We start from the raw sequence: 6,938 nt of genomic DNA on the forward strand, positions 1-6,938 counted from the left end.
AGAAACTATTACGTGGTTAATTTGGATCTAGAAGGGGAACTGACCAGAGCACACTGAATTGGTGGGGCAGTAAAATGCTTCATTTTTTTTTATGAAGGGTTTCCGGGGATAACATATGTCTCAACAAGCTTGAAATCTGAGTAGTTGTTAGTGATAGTTCACAAGTCCAGATAAAAATACAGCCTAATTGTGGACCCTTGTTTAGACATACTGCCATAAAACGATTATGTTAGCTTGAGTCCACATGATGGAAAACTCTCAATATAGATTTAACGGATGCATCATAACACTACCAGAAGCCAATATTCTTGATGTACCTTCTACCCTTATTTGAAATGCCTCTCTCAGCATGCTGACAAGTGATATCTGTGGCTGATTTATTCCAGATCTGTCCCTGCTTAGACAGTCCAAAGATTCCACCCTATTTGTGGATTTTGTTGACCTAATTCAAAAGTTTGACTTAACTGTTCTGCAGCAGTAGAAATAGCAAGTTTATTCCAGGAACATAACCATGGTACATTTAAGCCATTTATACAGGGTTCTGCATGTTATATATCCCTGTGTAAATTTCTTATGCATTTATACATGATAGAGACATTCTGTTACCTTGAAAGACAGAGTAGAAACAAGAGCATATGAAAAAGTTGAAAGAGAATGTACATCCAGTGATAGAAGGGAGAGACTAAGATGAGAATGGGAGAAAATAATAATGAAAACTTTTCAGCTAGTATAATCATTATTTAATCTGCATAACAACCTTGCCAAAGAGGTATTATTATTCATATTTAACAGACGAAAAAACTAATGCTCAAATATGTGAAATGCATAGCCCAAGTGCTCACAGCTACAAAGTGATGGAATCAAGAGTTGAACTTTGCTCTCTGTATCAGTCAGGATTGTGACAGTAAAGGTATGGCACGTTGAAATGGAATAATTTGAGGCGAATTTAATGTGGGCAGGGTGTAGAGGAACCCAGAAAGGATAGCGTAGTTCACTGAACCAATAATAGGTATCCCTAACCTTGAAGGATTAAAAGTAAGTAGAGACAGAGGGATATGGGTAGACAAAGTTGCTTGGCAGAAGTGTGACCTTTCATCAAAGGACACAGCCAGTCAGGAGCAACCTACGGGGGAGGGAACTTAGGAAATAAACACCAAGATTTCGCTCTGCTTTCTCCTTATAATCTCCTATTACATTTACTTTTGGTCAAATCCAACTGGAAAAGGGATTGAATGGGGGTAGATAAAAGGCCCGGCACATTATTCAAACCACAAAAGTGTGTTAAAAGACATACAAATGAGATCCTTTGTGAAGACCAATGTGATTGCAAATGCCACGATTTACCTGAATTAAAATCTGATACTTCCTAATATTTTTTTTCAAGTCACTTGGTTTATTGAGATGCAGTTTATACACACAAAACCTGATCTTTTAAAATGTACAGTTTTAGGAGTTTTGACAAAAGTAAACATTATGTAACCTCCTCTAAAATCAAGATACAGACTTTGTCTATATGCCCCCCACCAAATTTGCTTCATGCCTCTTTACAGTCACACCCCTACCCAACCCCCAGGTCCTGGTAACCACCGATTTGATTCTGCCCCTATAATTTTGCCTTTTCCAGAAGGCTGTAGGAAATTATACAGTATGTAGTTATTGGTGTCTGGCTACTTTCACTTAGAATAAAGCTTCTGTGATTTATCCATGCTGTTAAATGTATCAGCACTTTTTTTTTCTTTTTAATGAGAGTGTGCCATTGGATGGATGTACCACGATTTACTTATTCATTCACGAGTTGGTGAAAATTTGGGTAGTTTCCACTTTGGGGTGATTATGAATAAAGTTGCCATAAACATTAATGTAGAAGTCCTTGAAATGATATTTATGTTTTCATTTCACCTGGACAAATACAGATACCAGATTCTGAAATCATGTTGTCAGTTTATGTTTAACTTCATAGGAAATAGCTAACCTGATTTCCAAAGTGGTTCTACCGTTTTTCATTCTTACCAGATATGTATGAAAGTTCCAGTTGCTCAGCACCCTTGCTACCATTTGACATTCATTGCCATTTTCAAAACTTGAGCCATTCTAATAAATGTATTCTGGTATCTCACTATGTTTTAATTTGTATTTTCTTAATGACTAATGATGCTGAGAATCTATTCATGTACTTGTTTTCCATTCGTATATTTCTGGTGAAGTATCTGTTCAAATCTTTTGCTTAATATTCAGTTGTGAGAGTTCTTGATATATATATCTGGACACAAGGATTTTATGATTTGTTTTATAATTTTTTGTCACTCTGTGACTTGTCTTTTCATCGTCATAACATTGGCTTCCACGGGGTAGGCGTTTTTAATTTGATTAAGTCCAATTAGCCATTTTTTAAAAAATGGATCATGCTTTTCTTGCCCTAAGAAATCATTTCCTCACTCAAGTTTGCAAAAAATTTTCTCCTATGTTTCCTTCTAGAAGTTTTTCAAAATTCTTTTGTCTGTTCTAGGTCTTTTCCATTACCACAAACATTTTAGGATCAGCTTATCAATATACAAAAGAACTTGCTGGGATTTTTATTAGGATTTCATTGAATTTATAGATCAATTTGGGAAAATGTGACATCTTAACAGTATTAAATCTTCTGATCTGTAAACATAGTATATTTCCCTTTTATGTAGATCTTTGATTTCCCTTGACAATTTTTATCATTTTAAAAAGCATATAAATCTTACTTGTATTTTGTTAAATTTATTCATTTAATTTTTTTGTTGAGGCATAATAGACATATAATATTACATTAGTTTCCAGTATGCAATGTAATGATTTAATGTTTGTGTACATTATGAAATGATCACCACAATAAGTCTAGTTATCATTGATCTCCACACAAAAATCATAATTTTTTTTCTTGTGATGAGAATTTTCAAGAGTTACTTTCTTGGCAACTTCCAAATATGCAGTACAGTACCATTAACTTTAGTCTCCATGCTGTCCATTACATCCCATAACTTCCTTATTTTATAGCTAGAAGTTTGCACCTCTTTACCCCTTTACCAGTGTTATCTACCTTCAACCTCTACTCCCTAGTGAATTATAACCTTGCACCCTCTGACAAAAATTCCACTTGGTCATGACATACTATCCTTTTCTATATTGCTGGATTTGAAGTGATACTACATTTTAAGAATCTTTATTAATGAGGGATATAGGTCTTTTATCTCTTTAAAATATATTTTTCAAGTTTTGGTAACAGGTGTTTTAAAATGATTGGGAAGAACTACATGCTTGTCTTAGTCCATTCAGACTTCTGGAACACTAATAACCATAGACTAGGCAGTTTAACAAACAAACATCTAGTTCTCATGTTCTGGGAAATCCAAGATCAAGGTACCTGCAGATTTGGTGTCTGGTGGATACCTAATTTCTGGTTCATAAATTGTGGTCGTCTTAACATGTCCTCACAGGACAGGGAGAGTGAGAGAGCTCTCTGGAATCTCTTTGATAAAGGCACTATTCCATTCATGAGGGCTCCACTTTCATGATCCAATCACCTCCCAAAGACTCCACCTCCAAATAACATTTCATCGGGGATTAGGATTTCAATACATGAATTTTGCAGGGACACAGACATTCAGTCAATAACAACCTTCATCTATTTGCTGGAAGAGTTTGTGTGAAATTTGTATTATTTCCTCCTGAAATGTTTGACAGACTTCACCAAGTGAGGTTATCTGTGCCAGGAGATGCCTTTTTGGGAAGGTTTTTAACTAAAACTTCAAATTCTTTAATAGGAATAGGACTAATCATTGTAGCCAATTTTCCTGACTGCACTCTTCATAGCTTTCATCTTTCAAATAATATATCCATTTCCTGACATTAGTAAAGTTATTTATACCACTCTCTTTTTTCCTTTTGATATTTGTGCAATCTGTGGTGATGTCCCCCTATTTGATTCCTAATTCTGGTATTCTTTTTCTTCAGTCTTTTTATTTTTATTTTTATTTTTTTCAGTCTTTGTTAAAATTAGTCATTCTAAAATTCTATAACTTTTATTTATCTATTAAAAGAATCAGCATTTGGTCATTTTATTTTAATGATTGCTACTTTGTATTGTTTTCTTCCTTTTTCCTGATTTGTGTTTAATTTGTTCATCTTTTTTCAATTTTCTTAAGATGGATGTTTAGATTATTGAACATAGATGTTTATTTTCTTCTAATATAGGCAGGTAGTACAATGTATTTTCCTCTAGGCACTGCTCTATTATATCCTATACATTTTGATATGCTCTGTTTTCATGTTTAATTTAATTTGGAATATTTTCTAATTTTCTTTAAAATTTTTGACTACTAGCTATTTAGAATATATGTCAGTTAATTTCCAAATATTTGATTATTTCCATATATTTTTTGGTTATTGACTGTTAGTTTGTTTTGTATTAAGGAAATATACTTTGTATTATTTTAATTCCTATGAATTTGTCAAGATTTGTCTTATGGCCAAATAATAAGTTGTCTGCTCTGGTGAAGTTTCATGTGTACCTTAAAAAGAATGTGTATTCTATTATTATTGGCTGGAATATTCTATAAATTTCAGCTAAGTTGGCTGATAATGTTCAAATCTATACTTTTAAGGATTCTTGTCTGCTTGTTCTCCCAATTACTGAGGAAGGATTGCCAATGTCTCCAGGTCCAAAATTTCTCTATTTCTGTTTTTACTTCTATCAGCTTTTGCCTTTCATGTTTAAGCCTTTTATATCCCTTTATCATTATGTAATTTACCTTTGTATACCTAGCAAAACTCTTTGGAAGTTTACTTTGTCTGATATTAGTAAATTCACTATAGCTTTCTTTTGATTATTGATGGCATGGTGTACTTTTCCCCACATCCTTCCACTTCGAGTCAATCTATCCCATCTGACACTCTGACAATCTCTAAATTTTGATTGGTGTGTTTTGACCATTGCATTTAATGTAACTATTGATATATTTAAAACCACAGTCTTAAAAATTATTTTCTTTCGTCTCATCTGTTCCCTGTTTCCTCTTACTCTGCCTTATTATGGATTATTATTTACACCTCTGGTTTATTATTTACATTGTTGCTACAGATTTACAATATGGATCATTATGTTGCCACAGTCTTCCTCAAATAGTTTTCCACTTCATAGGTAATGTAACAATCTTTCAACAGTAACCTTCCACTTTACCCCTTTCATCCTTTATGGTATTACTGCCATGTATCTTAATTTTACCTGTTTTAAACCCCACAATTTTTTTCTCTTTTTGTTTTCTACAGTTAATTATTTTTAATGATTTTTTAAATGTTGAAAAATTCATATTCACTACATTTACTGTTGTTGATGCTGCTCTCTGTGTGTGTTTAGATTTACAGTTCCTTGTAGTACTATTTTCTTTTTGCTTGAAGAACTTCTTTTAACATTTCTTGTAGCGTTTTGTCCAAGGAAGTGCTTAATTCATCTTTATTTTTAAATGTTATTATTGCTCAGGATAGAATTCTGAAGTGATAGCTTTTCTTCTTTCAGTACTTTAATGTTCATGTTCTATTTTCTTTTGGATTGTATAGTGTCTGATGGGAAGTCTGCTATCATCTATGATGTGTTTAATTATAGTTTTATTTATATTTATCCTGAAGGTCTCTGAGTTTCTGGTTGTTTTCTTTCATTAATTTAGGGAGAATGTTGGTCATTATATCTTCAAATATTTCTTTTGTCCCATTCTCTTATTCTTCTGTTATTCCAATTACATGTAATTTAGATCCTTTGACGTTGTCCCCTATCTCCTGGAAGGTCTGATTTTTTTTTTTTTAACTCTTTTTCTTCTCTGTATTTCAGTAAAAATATTTTCTATTGATCTAGCTTCAAATTCATTTACTGTTTCCTATGCTGAATCCAGTCCCTGATATCGTATGTTTTTACTTTTAGCATGTCATAGGCCTAGCAGATGAATGAGGATTTTGCTGTCTTGAGGTTCCAAGAAATCTAAATTGTCGTGTAGCCTACATATTTACTTAAAAAATATTAAAATATCATTTTTTTTTCTTAACCACATTTATGGTGACCTCTTCCTTTGGTGTTCTTTTGAAGGTTAAACAATTCGTGCACCCTCTCTTCCCTCAGAGGGGCTATAACCATTTGAAATTTCTACCCCTGGTTGTCTGTTGACCTCAGCTTCCTGATACACTGAGAAAACTGACATTGTCATGCAGCTTCCTACATGCTAAGTGAAAATGCAAGTCTTCTTCCTTATATTTTTATGTGTGTTTTGCAGTATAGGAATATTTGATAATCCCTTTCTGTTTATTTTTTCTAACAATATTGTTTTTATTATCATCCCAATTTTGTAGACATGCAGACAGATTTGAGACATGTAAGGCATGTCTCCTAGCTAGGTTCTTCCTTTTCTACTGCATTTGTCATCTGTATAAATCATCCCTGTAATGAAATTCAGAAGTGTGAGAACTGCATTCACAATCTCCTCATATTTTCATTTGTATTTATTTTGAAGTGAACTCCAGAAAGCTACATTTCCATTTCAGATGATCTTCCGGGTCAAAGACTAAACACTACCTCTGCCCCCTGTAGCACTCCTCCTGTCACTCTGGTTTGCCTAGATTTTTGATGTATTCCATGTCTAGGGCACATTGCACCTATGTACTTGCTGTAGTGGGGCCTTCTACAACAGATGAGAGCTTCACGGACCCCTTTTGAGGAAAACACATTAGCTTTATTTTATAGGGGCTAGAACCTCAATTAGTCTTGTTGGCTGTATTTCAAAAACGGTTTTACAGCCACACGATCTGCTGAGCCTGACGGGATACCTTTGCCATTTGATACCTCTGCCTGTTACACCCTTTCCCCATTAAGATACCCCCCACCGGTTACATTAACTACAGGATTCTGTCTGCTAAATTCTAACAGT

The sequence above is a fragment of the Ailuropoda melanoleuca genome, chromosome 1 (genome assembly GCF_002007445.2).
Source record: "Ailuropoda melanoleuca isolate Jingjing chromosome 1, ASM200744v2, whole genome shotgun sequence".
Lineage (NCBI taxonomy): Eukaryota > Metazoa > Chordata > Mammalia > Carnivora > Ursidae > Ailuropoda > Ailuropoda melanoleuca.